Raw genomic sequence first — 25,046 nt, forward strand, 5'->3', positions numbered from 1 at the left:
CACAGATAAAAATTTCATAGATATCCTCAATAAAAAACAAAAAAGCAAAATAAGTTCTCTGTGTGTGTGTGTGTGTGTGTGTGAGTGAGTGTGAATGATTCCATTTATTATGGTTTTTACTGAACAGCTGAATAGAAAGAATCATAATAAAGATACATGAAAGTGGAAAAAGAATCTCTGTTGCTTAAGCGTAATAGATAAAACGTGAAGTGTGCTTCAGGGAAAACAATCAAATCACACTGGAAATGCCTTATGTGTCTACATGTGTAATGATTCAGCAAGGCCCAATGTGCTAATGACAGGCCATTGCCACATGCCACAGTGCTGCAAAGCAAAGTCATTCCTTTACATTGCCCTTATCCAAGTCCATTAAGAAATAATGGTTCTAAGATGAAAGTCTTGTTAGGGTTTCAATGAAAATGTTTGGCACGCCACGATGAAAAGTCAACAATCTGCTTTTAACGAGAGACACTGGAAAAATGTTGGTTAACATACCACTGAAAATATTAATTCTGCTTAATGGCAGGATGCAACGTAGCTTTTTATAGTTTTTGATCCATGTCATAAATTTGGCTATGACAAAGGGGATATTCCGGCTTTAACTCTCTGGCAAGAACATTAGCTATTTTCCAGCCCTAAAATGTTTGGTCCTTAGTATTCTTTGTAATGCACCAAAGGGCCAGATTTCTATCTTCAGAGGGACAGGCTGTGTTTGGGTATATGTACATACATTCACCTGTATTTGTGAGTGTGTAGTCAATGTGTGTGGGTTGATTGTGAGTTTTCTTTGAACTTTTAGAGAAAGAAAAATATTACAAGTCCCAAGTCCCAGATTGTAGCATCATTGTCAGGATTCCAAAAATTGCAAAGCTGAATGAATGAGGAAGATAACAGCCTTACAGAACACAATGACTTGGTTACTAAATGCCCCTTTCCACTGGATGTTGTTAGAAAAAGTATATTTTATCCTATTTTGTTTTGCTTAGCATAATTATAAGTTTTCAAATTTTAAGGGTGAGAAGGAATGACCAACAGGGAAAGTAATCCTCTCATTAGCTCAGAGCAATGAATTTTGGCATTGAAACTTACATTTTAAATGAGGGTTATCCTTGTTCAGAATTTTCATGTAAAGTCCTTTTTTTGTAAAATACCTACGTATATGTATGTGTGTATACAGCGCCCCCCACATACACACACACATACATATATATGTGACAAGTATTAACATCAGTGCCAGACTTGAACATTTTATCCCTAATGCCTTCTCTCAACTCTGCCAGTGAATGAGTGTTTGTTTTGTTTTTTCTTCAACAGTATTGAAAGGAAAAGGAATTTTTTGAATTAGATAACTATAGGGACATTTACTAAAGGAACAATTTTTTATTGCTATAATGGAAATACATAATTGTAACCATAATGTTTTAAGTTTATTCCTGATTTTTTGGCATTCTTCAACAACAAAAACTTTTAAACTTAAAATAAGCTAATAGATTTATGTTTCTTCTATTTTAAATTTCAGTGTGTATCCAATGTTTTACAGCCGTGATTGAAAAGAAAGAAGTGTAAATACAGGAAGAATAATTCACCACCAGAACACCTTAATTTTTTTTTTTTTTTTTTTTTTTTTGAGACAGAGTCTTGCTCTGTTGCCAAGCCAGAGTGCAGTGGTGTGATCTCAGCTCACTGCAACCTCCGCCTCCTGGTTTCAAGTGATTCTCCTGCCTCAGCTTCCTAAGTAGCTGGGACTACAAGCGTGCGCCACCATGCCCAGCTAATTTTTGTATTTTTAGTCACTAGTAGTTCTTTAACTTTCATGAACACAAGCATCACTTAGTGGTGGTGGTGAGTGACTTGTTAAATATCCAAGTTTCTCGATGCAGAGAGTCTAATTCAGTAGGTCTGGAATGGGGCCCAGGAATGTAAATTTAAAATATAACTTTCTCCTTTTCCCACTGATGCCATTGGTCCTTTTCTCAATTTTGAGAAAACACTGCTTTAGATCTTATGAAAAAATGTCTTGGACAAAGTGAGTTAGACTTATTCATGCCCCAGTTAGTTTCCTTGTTCGGGAATATCTTCATACACTCATAGAAAATGTGTGCTCCTTTCAAAGACTGTGGAGCCCTCTTCAATGCAAGTATTCCTGTGTTGACCTGACAAGCACCTGGAGAAAATGTTATAAAAATTTAAATGTAAGAGGGATGATTGAATTAAGTTAGCTTCAAGGTCACTTCCAACTTTGACCTTTATTCCATGAGTCCTGTATATGTTCAGTACTAATTCTTTTTTTTTTAAGTAAATATCAGAAAAGGGAAAGGGGATGATAAAGCAGTGAGTTGTCTGTTTTGTGTCTTTGATTTTCTTAAACAACATATGGTTGAGGGCTAACATTACATACCTGTGTGTAGTGGCCTCTGATTGTGTGGGGTTGAAATAATCTGTCTCTTCAGTCATTGCATGCATTTTTTAGTTTATAGGTACTCTAGCAAAATATGTATTCTTTTAGAATGCACACATTTTTAGTTTACATACATAGCATGGTATTATATATCATATTCTGTTCTGTACTTTCCATTGACCATTATGACTTTAAAATCAATTTACATTGCAATGCATAATTGAATCTGCAGCATCTACCTGCTCCACAATCTCCATAAAGTGCATCCTTTACATTGTACCTATTTGTTCTCCAAGAGATGAAGGGGTTTCCAGGTTCCCTCCAATTCCTCACCACCAAAAAAGATGCTAAGGGGAACATCCTCTTACATATCTCTTGATGGAGCTGCACACATCATTTCCAGGCATATAAAAACAAACTTTAACAAAGAGAAATCTATTGGGGTTTCAAATTTTCTGTGTCTCTTAGGAACACTGAAAAGTCTATTTATGATAACCTTATGGAAAATGTAGCTTACTCTTTGAAATAATTGGTGTCAACAGAATTCACCCATTCTCCCCTGTAGTGCTCTCTAGAGTCAGAACCTGATTTAAACAAAAAGAAAAGAAAAAGAAAGAAAAAATAAAAATATTCTCTCTTCTTTGCTTTTTCTAAAACAAACAAGAGAAATAAATCATACCTCCCCCTCTAACCTACTTAGGTGAACTTGACCAAAACACAGTATTTTTCCCCTGTGATCACTTAAAAAAATCAGTCCAAATGTATACAATGGTCTGAATCAAATTTGGAGAATAACTGAATGTTTTTTAAAAAGTTATTTCATAGCATTAGCACATTTTGAATTTTATATTTAAGAAATAGTATTTGAGATTCACAAATCTTTTAATAAAGTACATGCTTAACCCATCAATTCCATTAACAGGTCTGTCTGTTGTATTCATATTTATTGAATGAACTCTCACATCCTTGCATTTAATGAAGTGTTACTGTAATTTAATTTGTTTATCCAGTGCCTATTTCTTTATATTTGAAGTCATCCTGCCAGCCAACACACAAAAGCTGCTGTGCAGAGATCAGCAAATATCTTTAAAAACTTAGCAATTTAAAGGAACCTTTGGAGCACATGTTAGAGATCATTGTATAGCCCCTGAAAGCATCTCTATGTGGCCATTTCTGTTCTTGATTTAATTTCTGCACATTTTAAACAGTTGGATGCTCAGAATGATGGCTCGACTAGCATGTCCCAATAAAATTAGGTTAAAATATATGGATTTTAACCAACTTGGCAAAAGCATTTTTATTGATTAAGCCTTTCAATGAGACAGCAGGAAACAACTTTTTAAATGAAAGCAAAGATCTGAAAGCACATAGAAAGTCAAGGTGGAAATGAAATTTAACATACGAATTGCCACTTAACATACCACTTCGAAGGAATATTAAATGAGTTTGTAGGAAGACGTAAGGTAATTTAAACATTTATTATTTTGATGATTGAGGACTAATATAAGTTGTAGGCTGTGCTTCATTGCTTGTGGTTCTTTAAAGCAATTGTTATCACTCTTAAGTTAGCTATAAAACCCTTTTCCACCATAGAAACCTTATTCCAAAGCAGTAAGTAAAAGTGAGTAGGCATAAAGCTGTTCTGGAGGTGGTGGAGGCATAGCCTCACCTGTTTGAACACATGTCTCACAACCCAAACCCTCCAAGAAAGTTTTTTGGCTGCATGAGAACCCATTTGGAAAACACTGATTCTAAAAAGTAAAGACCATCAAGGAAATGTAAATGCAACCAACCCTTGTGTCTGCTTGCACTGATTAGAAGCAAAATGAATATCACTGAGTTTGAGAATAAGAGATGAGAGGTTATCTTTCTGTCTTTGAGTTGGATGCAGGATCTAGAAGTTTCCTGAGTTAACCCAACTTGCATGACACATTTTTTTTTCAGTATGCTACCGTCCCCACCACTGGGTCAGGCACAAAATGAGCACACAATAGTCTTAATTTGAGTTTGTTGTGCATCATGTAAGTAATCCTTGACAGAGAAATCATTAGCACTATTAAATACAGTGAATATTTTCTCACTGAATCTTCATTATCCTCTCAGGTAGATGGATTTCACCCCATTCTACAGATGAGGAAACTGAAGTTTGAGAAGGGGAAAATGTTTGTGGTAACATTTCTTATCACAACACTCTTGAATATTCAACAATACAGAATATCCCTCTTTGTGTTTGTACTCTAATTCATGAGAAAAATACTAAATGTTTTTAAATTTTGGGAACCTTTAAAAGTAGGTTTTATGGGTGGAATTTGTATGAAAAATAAAACATAGGAATCACAAAGGAAAACAATATTTTATTGGCTTATTCAAAAAACACAATAGTTATTTTCAAAGGGAAACAACAGATAAACATTGTTTACATAAGGGTAATTCAGCATTACTTGGCTGCACTCATGTTTGTTGATAAAGCTGAAATGAACTTTCACTGAAATATACTTTGAAGCCCAGCTCTGGCCTGGTTCCAAGGGTGGAGTGAAGGAGAATTTGGCCAGCAGCTGGTCCCGATTGTATTCAGGATCCTATGCTGAGCACAGAAGACACATTTCCTTTGGAAGGCAAGGCCTCTTCCCTACTGTTTGTAACACCTTTTAAATTTTCTTCTCCTCTCAGATAAGCAGCAGGAGGAACAAGGGCTAGGATAGCCCTGTTTAAAGATCTTACAATTAATGTGTTATTAGAGTGTACTTCCTTGATACTAACTTGATATCCATGTTCTTAATTAGGCCAGAGAGACTCTCTGTCACTGGTGTTATTCTCACAGTCATCTCTAGAGATCAATTGGTTTTGGACAGGGCTGGCTTTAGACACACTACACAGATGTGTAGTATCTACACAAATGTCTGCCCAAAGTCCATTTTCAATTAGCTGGATGACAGAGCTCCAGAGTTCTGACTTTCTTCTCATATTCAACAGAAATTCTGATAATCTATATATATATATATATATATATATAGCTTGAACATATGTATTGTGAATCTCTAAGAAAAGGATAAGAAATGTATATATACAGAATATACATTCTGTATACAGAAATATACAATCACTGTATATTTGATCTCTGAATTCTAGAGGCCATTGGTGACTTATTTAGTGTTTCACTTGGGTGTCTTAAGGAAGCTAATCAATGAATAAACCAGACTGGAAAGACATTCATTAATCTCATCTTTCTTCTATAGTGGTTCTCAGTCTTGGTTGCATAATAGAATTATATGGCAAGCTTTAAAAAATACTGATTCTCAGGTCTGCACCAGATCAATTGCATCAAATCTCTGTAGATGAGGTATGGCAGTTTTCAAAAGTTCTGTGGTGCTGCCAGGGTTGAGAATTATTGAGCTAAGTGAATATTTCTATTTAAAAAAATGTAAAGTTATATTGTATCTTTAGAATTTCAAAATATAGGAGTTTATTTACCTAAAAATAGATAGGACTGCTCATCCATATTGAGTTTAAACTCACCAGATGACATTAAGGTCTTCATGTGCAGACAATGTAGTGTATCTTAAGCTAACTCTTTGTAACTTTACTGAACAACGTGTGGTTCAGAAGTCTGGGAGCTTGTTAGAAATGCAGAATCTCAGGCCACATGACAGAATCATCAAATTTAAAATGTGCCTTTTAACAAGACTCTCCAGGGAGGTTTGCATGCACTTTCAAGTTTGGAAGGGATCAATATAGAATTTCAGCTATTGGAAAATCTTTTGAAGTTAGTAGATCATTGTTTTTTGATCCAATAGTACATCAGAAAATGAACCAAACATGGAGTTAAGAGAGGGATGGAGGACATTTCCCCAATGTGTGGAGGTCATCCAAATGGAAGCTTTCCCAAGATGATTCATAGGTCTTCATTTCAGTCGTTAATTCTTTTCATCTGACACCTAGTTTCATTTCCTAATGAATGTGCTATCTTTTCACATATGCTTTCTTTCTTTGGCACTACACTGAATTTTTCATCCTATGTAAGAAAATTGCAACCAAAGGCAATAGAGGCAAATATTGAAGGATGAGGGAATTTGGTGATTGGCAACTGGTGACTGAGAGTCTTAGGCAGCAGAATATTGAGTTTCCAACATGCTTCATAGTGCAGCAACCAGGGTCACATTGAGTCTAAGCAAAAAAATCTTTAACTTATATGTGTATGTGTGATTCGTCTACCTCTCTTCTGGGCTTAGTTTAATTCCTCTTGTGTTTCTCTTCAATCTCACCTTACCCTTCTTCGTAACTCGGGACAGGTTGGAGAGAAGCAGGCAGATAAACTTTCCCTAGAAGAACTAAGGATACTTGTTAACCTTAAAAAGCACATCCTGGTAAGACTTTTGCTGCACAAACCTTTGGTGCATAGAAAGGCAGGGACTCTAGTTTGACTACTAATCCATTGCCACTTGGATTACGTTCCCAATAAATGAGAGTTTCTTTCTTTCTCAAACCCTCTCCTCTTTCCAAGCATCCTCCAAAATAGCTAATACTTAAAAAATAGCTAACAATTATTGCACATTTTACATTTATCAGAAACTAAGTACTCAATAGTTATTAATTCATTCATTCAGTTTGAACAAGAAAACTGTGAGAGCACTGAAACACAGAGTTTTATTTTTGTTTATTTTTAAGTAAATTTTTTAGAGCGATTTTAAATTTACAGAAAATTGCGAAGATATTACAGAGTTCGCATATGCCACATATCCAAGGTAACATTATTATTAACACCTTACATTAGTATGCTTACAAATAAGAAATTGATGTTAATATTATTAACTGAACTCCATACTTTTTTAGATTTCATTACTTCTTAATGTCTTCTTACTGTTCCTAGCACGAGATGTTTAAAGTAACTTCCAGTAGGAGTTGACAGATCTTGGATTCCAGCTCTAACTCCAGAGGCCCAAACTTTTGAGTGCTACTTTATAATGCCTTGTGAGAGGAAGGTATAGCCATTAAATCAGATATCTCAATAAGAAACTATACCAATTAAAAGCAGGGAAAAGGGCTTTTTGCTTTCATTCTGGAAAAGCTAGTACAATCTGAGGAATCATCCTGATGTTACGGAAAGCTCATATGTGGGGTTGTGGTCAAACAGATCAAGTCCATCTTCATCATTTATAAGTAGTTAGGCCTCAGTGTCTGAAAAATGGGCGTGATAACATTTAAGGGCGATTGAGAGGATTTTTATAAAGGGGAAAGGAATTAAGATTTTTGTAAAACTGATTTTTGTAAAGGGGAAGATACTCATTGAGAATGTTTGATATGTCTGATGCTAAACTACTTAAGCAATATTGTTTTCATTTTCCTTCTGTCTTGCATCTCCCAAACCTGTAGTCATCTACATTTACTTTCTGTAAAGAGACATTTAATTACTGTAGGGTGATGAGAAGTAGGGATGGCCTCTTAAGGGAAAACTGTGATATTTTTCTTTGTGCTAAGGAAGTTTGATGGCTCATCTGCTTGCATGACTGCATGTCACTGATTTTAGGACAGCATCACAAGACTAGATGCACATGAGCATTTAAGGCCAGTTCCCTTCTATTTTTATAAGGTGCTAACTCCCTATCTCAGTTTCAGGATATTTAAATAACTTGATACAAAACCCCAAAAGAATGATTTTATACACAAGGATGAACTCGGTATTTAGAGGCTTTTTTCCAAGAGTTTGTCTGGTTTTCCAAAAGCGTTGGCTCCAGGGTGTTCCTACTGCTTCCTGGTGTATGTGATGGCATCAGGAACAGGGAGTTCATCTTTTCGACACAGAACATGGCTTTGGCAAAATGGCAAAATGTCTGTCCAGCCAGGAAAAAACATTCACACACTTATTCATGTTCACTCCACCCACACCCAAGTCTGATCCTGGGAGCTGCCTTTAGAGTTGTCATCATATTCCAGTGTGGATACTGGGGATCAGATAACACATATTAAGCAGTGCCTCAAGCCTAGTAAGTTGTTCCTCCTTTGCTGACCTGTCACTTTCTTTCCTTTTTTTTCCCTGTCATGCTTCAATATCTCTCAATATGTCTATGCTATGAGTGTTAGGATAGACATTTAATTACTTTAGCCAAAATTTGCAGAACGTGTTAAAGCCACAGAAAGGGCTTTAAAAATGAGATATTTCAAACTTTGTGCCAGCACAGCCCCCTTATTAACTACAAAAGGTATAGTCTCATTTAAATGCATATAGAATAAAATTTTAAAAACTTTTTCAAAATATATGAATATAAATAGAAGCCTAATTTAGAAATTCTGAGTTCTTTCCCACTTAGGATACCAGCTATTTCATTTTCTTCACGAAGGGAAACACATCTGAATCATACATCAATGAATTAAAAAATCAAATTTTGTGATATAGGCCTCAAAGGGCACCATGAGAAGTTGTAACATTCATTCAGAAATTCCTAAACCATTTCAAATAATATTGTTGAAAATCTCCAGAAAAGAGATTTTATGACTTTCTGTAGAGTGATCTATTTTCTTAAATCCTTCCTGTCTCCTGTTCATACCTCAAGGGAAATGGAGGATTATCATTTCCCATTAACATCCCAACAGGCTTACACCACCTCCACAAGAGGATGGGTAACTCCCACAAGGTCTGACTGCCAGTGTGAGTCAAGATGAATAAGAGTAGGCCAAGAATACCTGTGGCTCTGGGTAGCAGGATAGCCTCATGGTCAGGAATGTGTGCTCTAGATGTACACAAAACCAATTGTTTGGTTCTGCTACTTATTTGTTTGTTTGTTCATTTTTTAACTATCTGGCTTTGGAAAATTACTTATTTTATCTGTCGGTTTCATCATCTTTAATTGAAGTAATAATACTACCCAACTCATCAAGCTGTGACAGATGAATGAATACATTTTAAGGGGTTAAAGATATGTTTGCTAGATGTGATTATTATTCTCTGCTCTACTAGACACTGTGCTTCCGGAGATATTTTAAATGTTTAGTCTGACACATCATTCATAGGCCATTAATATTCCCATTTTATGGATGAAGGAACAGGACAAAGTGGGATTAGAAACTTGTCCAAGAAGGTATCATTAAACAGCCGCAGAACTCAGAGCTGAGAGTTGAACTCAAAGTGACCTCACTTCAAAGCTCATTTCACCATTCTGTCTGCATAATGAGGCAATTATCTTCTCTTCCTAGAAAGGATACCTTGAAGTTCACTTCAAGTACCCCGTGAACATGGTATAATTTTCATTTATAATAATTTGAACTTTTTTTTTTTTTTTTTGAGAGGGAGTCTCACTCTGTGGCCCAGGCTGGAATGCAGTGGTGCAATCTCAGCTCACTGCAACCTCCGCCTCCCAGGTTCAAGCGATTCTCCTGCCTCAGTCTCCAGAGTAGCTGGGATTACAGGCATACACCACCATGCTTGGCTAATTTTTGTATTTTTAATACAGTCAGGGTTTCACCATGTTGGCCAGGGGGGGTCTTGAACTCCTGAACCTCAGGTGATCCACACTCCTTGGGCTCCCAAAATGCTGGGATTACAGGTGTGAGCCACTGTGCCCGGTTCTGTTTAACTCAACTGAATTTTTCAATGGGCAATTTAGACTTTTTTTCCATGAATGTATAAAGTGCCTTAACGTGAAAACCAATTTTTAGGCCTCTTTTTTTTTTTTTCTCTGTTTATTCACACAATTCTTTATTCAGCAGGTACTTATTGAAAGCTACCATGTATACAATGTTGAAGGTAAAATGCAGATCAAAAACTGTTACTGCTCACTGCCACTTACCTTAAGGTATTATCTAAGTAGAAGAGATGAGACAACTCCTTATTCAATGTATGAAAAAAATATACAACACCATATAATTAACTACTAATCTGAGTGTCACAGGAAAGAAAATACTGTGTAAACCGGGATAACTTTAGATGGCTCAGTGAAAAAAGTAATTCTTGAGCTAGGAATAAAATAGTGGAGATAATTTGCCTATAACATAGAAAGCATTCCAGACCAATGATATACCGTGAGGGAAAGTGTGCAAGTACAATTAAACATGGCTTATTTGGAAAAAAAAATGAGGAAACAATCTCATTTGAACAAAAAACTGTGTTCAGAAGACTTGGGAGCTGGAACAAGAAAGACTATTTAAAGATTATACTGTGCCCAACCATGGATAATAAATTGAAATGTTTTGATTTTATCATATAGGCATTTTAACTGCCAGAAAGCAATGGAGTCATGTTAAAAGTGAGCGGCAAAATTCTATGACCAGCCAAATATATTTATGTGCGAGAGGAACAGATTGACATTATCGGACATGCAAGGGCTTAGGAAGGATGTCACCCACATACTTCCCTGGTAAAGACGACTCAAATACATGCTAGAGTAGATTGGAGAATAATGCAAAATTTCAAGAGTCTGGAAAATAATGGCATGAAAGAAACTGTGGTGTATTATGAAACCAGTAGACATACAATTAAGTCTAAATAATTGACTTCAGAGGATATACAATAATACATGTATTCAAAAGATTCTTACCACATTGTATAAATAGTTTAAAAATTAATAAGGCACATGTCAACAAAAACAGAAAAATAGGAAGAAAACAAGCTGGAGTTATTTTTACAAGAGATACTACATAGATTCTTTTTCATCACTGACATGGTAATTAGAAGAAACATTGGTTTAAATATATTTTAGGCAAAGATAATAAATGATACAGCTGTAGCAAAGCCTTACTTGAATCTGCATAATGTGTACATGGAGCTTCATTGACCTCTTTTTATTTTGAGTATGTTAAATTATCCTATTAAAATAACAAAAATTGTCACAAAAAACTCACCCAAAGAGTTCTTCCCCTGTAGAATTCAACCCCTGGATCAGTAATGAGACACAGAAATAATTCAAGTGATATTATTCTAATTACAAAACAGATGCTGAGTAATCTTTTTTTTTTTTTGCTGTTGTTACAATGTATTTTAATTACTAACAAAAATTGAAAGGAAAACATGATCTAAAAGCAAAAGGTGGAAGAAGAAAAATCACACTGAGAAACACAACAAACAAAAACCCAGAAAACAATGATGACAGCATTGAAACTAAACTTTGATATTAGTTTTAAAAATATATGAATATGAGCCAGGCGCGGTGGCTCACACCTGTAATCCCAGCACTTTGGGAGGCTGAGGCGGGTGGATCACGAGGTCAGGAAATCCAGACCATCTTGGCTAACACGGTGAAATGCCGTCTCTACTAAAAATACAAAAAATTAGCCAGACGTGGTGGTGGGCACCTGTAGTACCAGCTACTCGGGAGGCTGAGGCAGGAGAACGGCGTGAACTTGGGAGGCAGAGCTTGCAGTGAGCCGAGTTCCTGCCACTGCACTCCAGCCTGGGCTACAGATCGCGACTCGGTGTCAAAATAAATAAATAATATAAAATAAAATAAACATATATGAGTATTTTAAATTTCTCTATATAAATTTGACAAAACATAAATATCTAGTATTTTCTATTTTATTTATTATTTATTGATTTTTTTAGAGACAGTGTCTCACTCTGTTGCTAAGGCTGGAGTGCAGATGTGTGATCATAGCTCATCGCAGCCTCAAACTCCTGGGCTCAAGTGAGCTTCCTGCCTCAGCTTCTGGAGTAGCTGGGACTACAGGCATGCACAACCACCACATGTGGTTAATTATTTTATTTATGTTTTTTGTAGAGACGCTGTCTTATTGTATTGCTCCGGGTGGTCATGAACCCCTGGGCACAGGACACCTGGTCTCTCAAATTGCTGGGATTATAGGCATCAGCCAGTGCACCAGGCCCATTTGCTTTTTAAAAAATATATTCATAAAAGAATGATAGATATGGTTTAAAAATAAAACGATGGACAAGTAAAACAACCAAAAGAAAGAATAGGCTGGCATCATTAAGATCACTCAGAGAATTATAGTACAAATAATTAAATCAATAAGAAAAAGGCCTAACATACAAACAATAAAATGGACAATAAATATAAATAGAATGTTCACAAAAAATATTGAAACAGCCATTTCATATCTGAAATAATGTTCACTCCTACTAAATTAGGTATATTTATACAGTTCTCGGTGAATTCTAAATTGTACCACTGTTTTAGAGAATAATCTTGAAAAAACCCTCAAATCTTTAATAATATATAGAGCTTTTGACCCAATAATTTTTTGCTAGGAATTTGTCTTAATGAAATAATCATGAATGAATACAAATATTTGGGTGAAGAGTTGAACAGATGTTCACTTAAGCTAATTGTTTATAATAATGATGAATTGGAAACATGTAAATGAAATTTCTTAGATCAAGTATGTCATTAGGATAAAATATGATGCAACATTTATAAATTATAATTTAGAGGAATATGTAATACTAAGAAAAAATGTCCCCAATATATTATTTATAAAGCAGATGTAACAAGAAAACAAGATGAAATATATATATATATTTTAAAACAAGGTCTCACCATATTGCCCATCTTGGCCTTGAACTCCTGGGCTCAAGCCGTATTCCCACCTCAGCCTCCTGAGTAACTGGGACTATAGGTGCTAGCCATTGTACCCAGCTCTCTATATATTTATCAACATGGTAATGATAATATTTCAAATTTCTAGTCAATATGCTTTTCATCCCTCTTCTCACATAAGGTTACTTAACTTGATCTCTAGTACCCATTGGGCAACACTGAGGATTCCCTGAGTACCAGCAATGTAGAGAACCAGATGACAAATTACTCCATATATGGTAAACGAAGTGATCTGAGATCAAGGTTGAGAAGTTAATACTCCCTTGCTCCATTGAGATTCATAGCACCTGCACAATCCCATCTCAAATTATCCTCCTTTCACCAAATTTAGGTGGGAAGAAAGCGATTAAAAGGATTTGCATCAAACATAAAGTCATTAAGAAATCCTTAAATTTAAATGAGATTAGATATATTTTTTCTTTAGGCAAATAACTTGCCTGGATTCAAAAAATAAATGGAACAAAATTTTATAAAAATTCAAAAAATAAAATGAGCTAGAGTTTATAAAGTTGCATTTCCTTGAAAATACTTTTCATGGATAAATTTATACTTGCTACTTTAAATTGTCCTTAATATTAGTCATTTTGAAAAATAACCAGTATATTCAAAAATTTGGCCAGAAGAATGGTACTATTTTACATTTTTGGAAATCTCTTTGATATCTTAATCAAAGACAGTTGGGTTCTTATATTTTTCCTGCAATTACTCTGTAGCAATATATTTTTTTCTACTTGAAGTATATGAAGAAAATCTCCTTTTACACAGATATATAATTGAAAAGAGGAGGAGAATGGAAATAATTGCAGATACTCTTCTTCGGTATTAAATTAACATCTGACAAGTAGTATTTTCTTACAAGTTAGTTGGAATGTAAGAATCCGAAATTATATCAACAAACTTTTCTTACCCTCTATAGCAAAATCTACTGGTTTATCTTATACTTTAGATGGCATTTTTCTCATATATGATTTTGTAACTTAATACATTACTCATTTGTAAAATAATAGATTATTGGCTTATGTAGATCTCCAAAGGTTGATATACATTATTGAAAAGTCATATTTTTAAGTATCAGGAAACTACCAAACTCATGGTGGTAGATAAACATTTTCCAAAATTTTCATTTTCTTTTGACAGCTCAAATTTTATCACAATTATTCTCACTTGTGTTTCTCAAAGTGCCAGGCTCATTTTATTCATTTTTGAGGAACTGTCCAATATACAATTCTGCAGAATGATAGTTTGTCTTTCAATCATTATTTCGAGTAAAATAATATTTCATGGTGTCATTTGAAGTCATTCTAAGGATTATAATCAGCCTTGAAAAAGGAAAAGAGAACTTTCTAGGAAAAGACATGAATGCATCGACGTGAGTGTTGTCCTATGGCCCTTGTAACGATATTAGTTAATCTGGAGCAGGACAGATTAAAAGAGCAAGGCTGGAAGAGGAAATCTTGTGGCCTGTTCAGAATCTTAAATTTATGTTAAAGTTCATGATAAAAAATGATCTATTGGGAGGCCAAGGCTGGCAGATCACTTGAGGCCAGGAGTTTAGACCAGCCTGGCTAATATGGAAAACTTTGTCTCTACTAAAATGACAATACAAAAATTAGCTGGGTGCAGTGGCACACACCTGTAGTCCCAGCTACATGAGAGGCTGAACCATTATAATTGCCTCAGCCTGGGAGGCAGAGATTGCAGTGAGCCAAGATCACACCACTGCACCCCAGCCTGGGCGACAGAGTGAGACTTTGTCTCAAAAAAAAAAAAAAAAATTGATCTGCTAAATATTCCACTTATTGAACCACAATTAATGTACTGAAATCTGGATTAGAGGTCATAAGAAGAAAATAACATTTAAAAAATATATTAGCAGCATATTTCACTAGATCTTTATTCAGGATTGTGATAGATATTTTCTTTAAAAAGCTTGCACAGCTATATAAAATGAGGCATCATATTATTGACTGATTTCCTATAAAGATAAAAGTCTTTTTGATGATTAGAAACATTTTTTCTCTTTTGGCTAAATTATTGGGTTCTCTGGAGATAAGTAGAATAAATACAAATTTTGCCCAAAGTCTGAAAAGGCAGCCCTTGGAAAGTGCTATTTTGACTCAACTTTCAGTTACTTAAAAGGCAGCACTGAGTTTTAGGTGTTCCCGCCTATAGCTTGTTCCGGAAATCACTCTCTACATTTTCACTTAGATTCCAATGAGCTTTCTCAGTGGTTGTTCAACATTCATGTTTAGCTCTGACATTGCCTTCACAAGATGAGTCAAAGATGAAGAAAATATCAAAGTGTGCAAAAATGTCTTTGCTGTTTAAAGAATTTCAAACTCATTCTAAACTTGCCCAATAGCTAATGTTTTCTTTTTGTGATTTTTGGATCATATAGGAGTTTTATCCAAACTATTTACCCTAATCAGCAGTTGGAGCTGAAGAATGTTAAATAAACAATTTTATTTTGATTCTTTCTCTGGATGTTTACCAGGCTGTTGACAAAACCCAGAGAATGTTTAATGACTTGTTGGGGGAACTTGAAACAGAAATGGGAATTGCTCTCAAGGAGACTCATTCGCTTTTTTTTTTTTCTTCCTTTTTTTTCCCAGTACAACAAAAGGAAAAAGATGACAGGCCACCTCTTGGTACCCAGTTTGAATTAGCAAATTCATCATGCTCCTTGTTGAGAATTCAATTATCTCACATTGCATTGAATAAACATCTTCAATGAAAGCCAGAAAGAAACAGGAAAAATTCAGCTGTCTTTAAAAAGAAGCTACACAGGGGATCGAAGGAAATGGGCTCTCCAAAGTCTCACACATGGACTTATGCAAGTTTGCTCATGTGCCAAGAAATAAGGCAGGCCGCCTCAGCACTGCATTGTGACTGAAACCCTATGGGCACTAAATTAAGAGAGTTATCTCTTAAGAATGCAGTGATAAACAAGCAGTTATGATACTGACCAAGGAAATAATTTGGATGCACATCCATTAAAGGAATTACTGGAGTTATTCAATTTTAAATCCTTATTAATCTTTTTATGTCTTGGGTAATACTAATTCCTTAGGGCATGCTATTTAAAGCTTAGGGAACATGCATCCTCAAGGACCTACTGCCAGCAAAGAAGCTGTTTTCAACATCTGGGAATAAAAATCACCACCAAATATAGATCATTGGGTCAACTTGCTTTGGGAAATAGTGAAATTCAGAAACATGAGTTCTGACATTTGCATGAGCTTGTTGGCTTCATGGTAACTAATTTACAGTCTATTCCTGGATCTGCATGCTGAGTGAAAAAGTACAGATGTGGTTGGTGTATTATTTTCGTAACTGCCAAGAGACATGTAAAAACATATTAGTGGACCAATTAATATGTTCACATTGTTCTCACTCTTCTCCTGATTTATTTCATTTTTTCCTATTGATATCAAAATTCAGTCAAACTAATTATTTATAATTTTCTGTCTCTATCACCTTATCCATAACTACACAGAACTTGGAATTTGTGTTGAGTCATTCCTCTCTCGTTAGAATATTTAAAACTGAAACCAAATTTCTCTAAACCTAGGATGTGGGGCATCATTTTGATACAGGTGTTATTCCAAAAGCTATCAGTCAAATAGTATTTAATAACGACAACTTCAAAACTCTTATTTTTAAATTAGCTGTCATTTAATCATTTTCTAATCTAGATTTTGCTCTCCCTATTACTGAATATTTCTTTTTACTTTTCATCTAAACTTCTCCAAAGAATGGTCAACCATCCTCCTTTATCATTAGCTCCTAACTTACTGTAGTATTTCCCCAACTCAACAACTCAACAGAAATTTTTCTCATTAACAATAATGATTTCTTCATTGCCCAATCCAAGGGTGATCTTGCATTGAGCACATTTTATTTTGTCACTTGAAATGACATTTATTGAAACGATTCTTGAACAACTTTGTTCCTCAATAACTCTTTCTTCTCTGTCTTCTTTTTGAACATCTGTCTTCCTCCACCAACCCCCAAATTTAAGGTTCCCCAAGGCCTTGTCTTGAATTTATGAATTTTTCCACTCTTCATTCCCTCTCTGGTTGATAATTTTTATTCTTATAAAACACACACACACACACACACACACTTTCTGTAAGTAGGATTCAGAATTTCTCTGGTAAACAACAGCAAGAGTCTTCTTTTATCCAGCTGCATTCTGCATATATCCATTTGGCTTTCCCATAAATAACTCAAATTCACCATGTGCAAAGTTGAGCTTTCCCACTGACTCTTCTCTCAATATTCACTAACACTATTGATTGCACCACACAGTTTTGGAAACTCAAGGGTTTCTGGAACTTCCTCATTCTCTCTCTTGTCTTAGTTCCATCTACTGTTGACAGTTTTAGATCCGAAGTATTTATTTATTCTTTCCCCTACCCCATCCTGAGTATAGCTTTCCTAGATTCCTTTTCCTAGATCATCTTTTTATTTAATCACTGTAACAACCTCCTAAATGGTTTTCTGCTCCAATATTGTGTCTTCAAAAAATGTATCGAATATATTTTAGTCAGAAATATCTGAAACAAAAAATTCTGATCACACTCTGATTTCTGTTTAATAATCGTTAATGTCTCTGCAGAGCTTATGATGAAATAAAGTGCAAGCACCTTAATATATAGCATAGTTAAGTACTCGTAGTTAGGAGCTTTGGGTTTATTTTGATTTAATAGAAAAATCCAAAATGATACTAGAGTAGCCTATAAATGAGAAAACTATATTTCTGTGTCATATATAACAAGTCTGGAGGCAGGCTGACTTAGGCTGTTAGGGAGGTTTCACAGTGTCATCAAAAAATTCAGTCTCCTTTGCTCTGCCATGCTTAGCACAAGATTTCTAGTCTCAAAGTCACTTTTTGGTCCAAGTTAATCACTGGAACTCCAGCCATACTATCTGTTAAGGTAGCAGAAAAAGAAGACACAAGGTGAGGTTGAAGAAAGGAGAACATCTTAACATTAAGTAACTTCTTAATTTTTTTCTCCAAATGACACCCAATAGTATGAGAGAAGAAATATGATTTTAAAAGAATGGCCCCGATTAGTGAGATATTATTATGTGTGTATCATGTTATTTTATTTATATTTAAGTATTTAGTATCTTATTATATTTATATTCTATTATGATTATATTCTAGGATATAATATTTATATTCTGGTCACATATTTTTCAATAATAATTTTTTCTCAGTCATTAGTTACACATAGGATTGTTTGGAAGATTAAATTGTGTTATGTATAAAGTGACTGAGCAATGCATGCTACATAGAAGGTGCTAAATCAACTATTTTTTAATTGCAAATTGTGTCACTTATAGATGAGGAGGGAAAAGGAAGATCTTAGTATTGAAGTTACGCTTAGAATGGTTTTACCCTGGACTATCTAAGAGATCGAATTTTTTTGTAGATATTTGGCTCTCTTTTGCTTTTATTCTCCAGGTCACCTAGGTCCAAAGTCTTTCATAGATACGACAAGAAAAATAAAAAGTGTAGAAGGGAATGGAAAGGAACATTGAGACATCAGGAGAAAAGTGAACAAGTAGTCAACTCCAAGAATCAAGAACAAAGAACTACTGGGCTACCCCTTGAGAAAGGTTGAAGTAAAGCCTGTACAAAATTAAACTAACCAAACTCCCTGTCTAAAGCAAACACATTCAGTAAGAGCTGTAAGCTCTATATTGCTACAATTTTCTAGAATTAGTGCATATTCCTAACCACTTAATGATGTTTTGTATTAATAAAATATAATATTCATCCCTTCTGATATAAAGGTACATACATTAGTAATTAATACAACATTAACTAGTAATACTTTTTAGGTTTCCTTACTTAGTGAACTAATATTTTATGGCTAATTTATTCAAATAAGGCCTCCATCATAAATTTATTGTAAAGAATAGCGTGATTTGAAAAATATGATAAGAACAATAAATAGTATGTAAAACTACAAATACATTGCCGGGTATATTTTAAAACCTGAATAAGTAGTTGATATATAATAATAAATTTCTGTCAGACTACTGTTTATCAGCTTGCTTTTTAGGAAAATTATACTTTATAGAATGTTTTTATAATAGTATGCCTGAGGTAGACTCTTAGTTGCTCTGGGTTTTGTCACTAGATTCAAAAGCTAGGGACAAATTTCTGATTCTGCCACATTCTAAAAAGAACTGGATACCTAAGAAAATACACAGTACAATATTTAAAGAGACTTACTGTCTCCAACTTGCAGAAAATAGATGGGTAGGTAGGTAGGTAGGTGACAGATAGATAGATAGATAGATAGATAGATAGATAGATAGATAGATAGATAGGATGATAAAATATATATATAATTGATGAATCTAGGTAGATGAGTTTCTTTGTGATATTCTTTAAAATCTTCAGGCAATGTGGAATTACATCTAAATAAATAATATTGAAAATAAAAAAGCTTTAAAAATATGGGGATCAGACCCCCTTAGAATCTTCTTAGGAAGATACCAAATTAACTGTGCTATTCCCAAACACCCTTTCATTACTGCCTCTCAATCAATCTTTCTGAGTGGAAAGATAAGAGAATGAGTCAATGAAGTAACAACTCACTGGGTCAGTGGGAAATTTTCAACACTTTTTTTCCTCTCCCTACAGTGTGAGTGGTGAAGTTAGTGCTCCCTACTTCCAATCTTGTGAGTTGTTCCTTAAGAGTCACTTAGAAAAATTGAGAACAAAGTGGAGACTGGTAACTCTCATCCAGTTAGATATCTGGGAAAGGGAATTGCAGAGTAGGAGAGAGTAGGAGGGAGTGTGAGAGCAGGAGAGAGAGAGAAAGACAGAGAAGGAGGAAGAAACCTCTATGCTTAGCAAGTCAAATGGACACTGAAGAAAACAGTCAGTCTTGCATGATTTTGCCAGGACAACCCTTCCTCTGACTTATAATTCTCTCATGGGACTTAATAGATAAATTCTTTCCAAACTCTGCTGAAAGTCTCCCTGCACTTTTCATGACATGGGAGATTCACTTCCAATTATCTGTTTTCAATGTTCCCTTCAGCTCCAGCTCCTGGTCATAGAAACTCTTACCAAGCAGCCAGCTGTCTTGAGTGGTGTTTTGGTGAAGTTGGGAATAGCAGCCATTGATCGCACAAGCTTTACTGTCTGGAGAGCGTAGCTGAGCCCAAATTATTTACACCTTCTTTGTCCCCTGATAGAAAACAATTCCAGAGCAATCCAAAAGTCTCAGTAACCATTTACATACACTTTCTTTTAAACACACAATGGCAGAAACAAGCTAATCTGGCTGCGATCGAATATGACAAATAAACAACTTTGTGTTACTCTTTGAGGAAAGGAGTTCCTGATTTATGGAATTGAGACTTTAGATTCCTGGGTTTTTAGAATTATATTTTAATTTCATTGCTGTAGAATAAGATAAAAATATTTATTTCACTATTAATAGTCTTCAAACACTCTTCCTTTTATGCTCAAAACTTTTTTTTGGCTCCTTGCTCTCTAAAATACACAGGCCCTGAACTTGCATTGAAGGCTCTGTGTAATCCAAGGTAGTCTCTCTTGCCTAATATTCCACCATTTCCCACATGCATTATTTAACCCAGCCCGCGATTTCCTTCTTACTGTCTCTGGTATTTGTCTTCTCCTTTATATTCCCACAGCTCACACTCTAGTCTATTCCATTATAACCTCACATCTGGATTATTACAACAGCCTACTTAGGTAGTCTTGTCAAAGCCGTTTTTAAACCATACTGCAGGCTGCTACCAGATAATTCTTCCTAAAACATGACTTTTACCATGTCCCCTGTTCAAAACCCATCAATGCCTCCTAATTCTCAAGAAAATCATTTTCATTTTAAGATTTTCCATGCTTGACTCCACAACAACTTGCCAACTTTCTCTGCCTTCCAAATAAACTCCGTCTCTGACTGTTTTTGTTTTCCCTTTCTTCTACAATGTGCCTTACACATTCCCAACTTCTTTATACTGTGCCTCAGCTTATCTGGCTTTTTGTTTTTATCTACAGAAATCTCCCCCATTCCTCAAGGCCCAGTTATTTTTTTTCCCTCTTTCTTCATGTAAACTTCCAAATAATACATATTCACATAATAGCTTCCATTTATAAAGTTAGTCAAATTATACTGTTTTTCTGGCCATTTGGAAGATGGTATTAGGAAAAAGAGCATGGACTTTCAATTAACAGAGCCAAGGTTTGAGCTCCAAGGCCATCAATTACTGGCTGTGAAACTGCACATGCTTTCTCATCTTCCTGAGCTCCATTTGCCTCATCTATAGAAATAGAGTAACACAGCGTAAGTGTGTAGTCTTGTGTTTCCAAATAAAGTGTAGTCTTTTTTTTTTTTGATATGGAGTCTCGCTCTTGTGGCCCAGGCTGGAGTGCAGTGGGGCGATCTCGGGTCACTGCAACCTCTGCCTCCAGGTTCAAGTGATTCTCCTGCCTCAGCCTCCTGAGTAGCTGGGATTACAGGTGCCCGCCACCATACCCAGCTAATTTTTGTATTTTTAGTAGAGATGGGGTTTCGCCCTGTTGGTCAGGCTGGTCTCAAACTCCTGACCTCAAATGATCCATCTGCCTCAGCCTCCCAAAGTGCTTAGCATTACAGGTGTGAGCCACTGCAGCTGGCCAAAGTGTAGTCATATAGAAAGCAGAATCCATGTCTTTTATTCTAGATTGTACAGTGCCTAGAGGTGTTCAGAATAGAGCATACACACACACACATGCGTGCGCACACAGTCTTCTAGTTCTATGATCCTCCAACTGAGATCTGTGGGTGTACATAAAGATTTTCCAAGTAATGCACGGACAAGAATAGCTTAAAATACAGGGCAAATTTCCAGATCCTCAACTTACATCTATGTACAGGCATACCTCAGAGATATTGCAGGTTTGCTTTAAACCACTGCAACAAAGTGATTGTTGAAATGAAGTGGGTCACACAAATGTTTTGTTTCCCAGCGGATATAGAAGTTATGTTTACACTATACTGCATCTATTAAGTGTACAATAGCATTATGTATAAAAAATAATATAAATGTGTTAATTAAAACAATTTATTGTTAAAAATGCTAATGATCGTCTGAGGCGTCAGTGAGTCATCATCTTTTTGTTGGTAGAAGGTCTTGCATTGATGTTGAAGGCTGCTGACTGATATGGCTGGTAGTTGCTGAAGGTTGGGGTGGCTGTGGCACTTTTTAAAAATAAGACACCACAAGTTTGCAACATTGAATGACTCTTAAGAAAGATTTTTCTGTACCACGCAATGCTGTTCGATAGCATTTTACCCACAGTAGAACATCTTTCAAAAATGGGGTCAGTCCTCTCAAACTCTGCCACTGCTTTATCAACTAAGTTTATAGAATATTCTAAATGCTTTATTGTCTTTTTAATAGTGTCATAGCATATTTACAAGGAGTAATTTCTATCTCAAGATAGAAACAACTCCTCATCCATTTGAGATCTTTAAGAAGCAACTCCTCATCCATTGGAGTTTGCTGTTTTTGTTTTTGTTTGTTTTTGTTTTTGTTTTTTGAGACAGTCTTGCTTTGTCGCCCAGGCTGGAGTGTAGTGATGTGATCTCGGCTCACTGCAACCTCTGACTCCTGGGTTCAAGCAATTCTCCTGCCTCAGCCTCCTGAGTAGCTGGGATTACAGGCGTGAGCCACCACTTCTGGCTAATTGTTGTATTTTTAGTAGAGATGGGGTTTCACCATGTTGGTCAGGCTGGTCTTGAAGTCCTGACATCAGGTGATTTACCTGCCTCAGCCTCCCTGTGGCTCATGCCTGCTGAGATTACAGGCATGAGCCACTGTGCCCAAACTCCATTTCAGTTTTATTGTGAGACTGCAGCATTCACATCTTCAGGTTCCACTTCTAATTTCAGTTCTCTTGGTATTTCTACCATATCTGCAATTACTTTCTCCACTGAAGTCTCAGACTCCTCAAAGTCATCCACAAAGACTAAAATCAACTTCTTTCAAACTCCTCTTAGTATTGATATTTTGACCTAATTTCATGAATCAAAAATGTGATTAATGGCATCTAGAATACTGAATCCTTTCCAGAAGGTTTTCAGTTTACTTTTCCCAGATATATCAGAGAAATCACTATCTACAGCTGCTATAGACTTATGAAATGTATGTCTCAAACAATAAGACTTGAAAATTGAAATGACTCCTTGATCCATGGGCTACAGATAGATGTTGTGTTAGCAGGCATGAAAACAAAATTAATCTCCCTGTACATGTCCATCATATCCCCTGGGTGACTGGGTGCATTGTTATTGAGCAGTAATATTTTGAAGAAAACAATTTTTGAGTAGTGGGTCTCAATAGTGAGCTCAAAATATTCAGTAAACCCTACTGTAACAGATGTGCTGTCATGCAGGCTTTGTTGTTCCATATATAAAGCATAGGCAGAGTAGATTTGGCATAATTCTTAAGGGCCCTAGGATTTTTGAAATGGCACATGAGCATTGCTTTCAAGTTAAAGTCACCATCTGCATTAGCCCTCTAAGAAGAGAGTCAGCCTCTTGTTTGAAGTTTTCAAGCCAGGCATTGTCTTTCTTCTAGTTATGAAAGTCCTAGATGCCATCTTTTCCCAATAAAAGGCTATTTCATTTACATTGAAAATCTGTTGTTTAGTGTAGCCACCTTTATAAATGATCATAGCTAGATCTTCTGGATAACTTCCTGCAGCTTCTCCATCAGCACTTGCTGCTTCACCTCGCACTTTTCTGTCATAGAGATGGCTTCTTTCTTTAAGCCTCATGAACAAAACTCTGCTAGTTTCACACTTTCCTTTTGCAGCTTCCTCATCTCTTTCAGCCTTCACAGAATTGAATAGAGTTGAGGCTTTGCTCTAGATTAGGGTTTGGCTTAATAAGGAAATGTGGCTTTTTTGATCTTCTATACAGACCATAACAATTTTCTCCATGTCAGCAATAAGGCTGTTTTGTTTTAGTATCATTCATGTGTTCACTGGAGTAGCATCTCTAATTTCTTTCTTTTTTTTTTTTTTTTTTTTCTGAGACAGAGTCCCGCTCTGTCACCCAGGCTGGAGTGATTTCTATATATATATATGTGTGTGTGTGTGTGTGTGTGTGTGTTTACAACTTGGCTAACTGGTACAAGAGGTCTAGCTTTTAGCTGGCTTTTGACATGCCTTCATCATTGAGCCTAGTCATTTCCAGCTTTTAACTGAAAGTGAGAGATGTGCAACTCTTTCTTTCACTTGAATATTTAGAGGCCATTGTGAGGTTATTAATTGACTTAAGTCTAATAGTATTTTATCTTAGTGAATAGGGAGGCCTGATGAGAAAAAAAGAGATGAGGAAATATCCAGTTAGTGGAGCAGTCAAAACACATACATTTATTGATTAACTTCACTGTCTTATATATGGGCATCCTTTGTGGTGCCCCAAAGCAATTACGATAATGACATCAAAGATCATTGATCCCAGATTACTATAACTGATATAATAATAGGAAAGAGTTTAAAATATTGTGAGAATTGCCAAAATGTGACGCTGAGACATAAAGTGAGCACATGCTGTTGGAAAAATGGTCCCATAGACTTGCTTGACACAGGGTTGCCACCAACCTTCAATTGGTTATAAAACATAGTATCTATGAAAGACAGTAAAGTGAAGCACAATAAAATAAGGCATGCCTGTACTTTCCTAAGAGTCATCTACCTAAGAAAGTGCCTATAGTCAAGAAATTAATAGCCCTTTTTTCTGTTTTACAACAGAAAGGTTTAATCTTATTTTATTTGTGACTCATGGTGTTCAAACCTGTGAGAAAAGGGATAATTCAAAATATCGAGACACATGCACTCATATTTTAATCATAGCACTACTCAAAAAAGACATGGAATCAAACTATGTGCCTATTAACAGTGGATTGGATAAAGAAAATATGGTGCACATGTGCCATGGAATGCTATGAATAATATGCAGTCATAAAAAAAGAACAAAATTATGTCCTTTGCAGCAACATGGAAGCAGCTGGAGACTATTATCCTAAGCAAATTAATGCAGAAACAGAAAACCAAA

Source organism: Symphalangus syndactylus, chromosome 3, assembly GCF_028878055.3.
Source record: "Symphalangus syndactylus isolate Jambi chromosome 3, NHGRI_mSymSyn1-v2.1_pri, whole genome shotgun sequence".
Taxonomy (NCBI): domain Eukaryota; kingdom Metazoa; phylum Chordata; class Mammalia; order Primates; family Hylobatidae; genus Symphalangus; species Symphalangus syndactylus.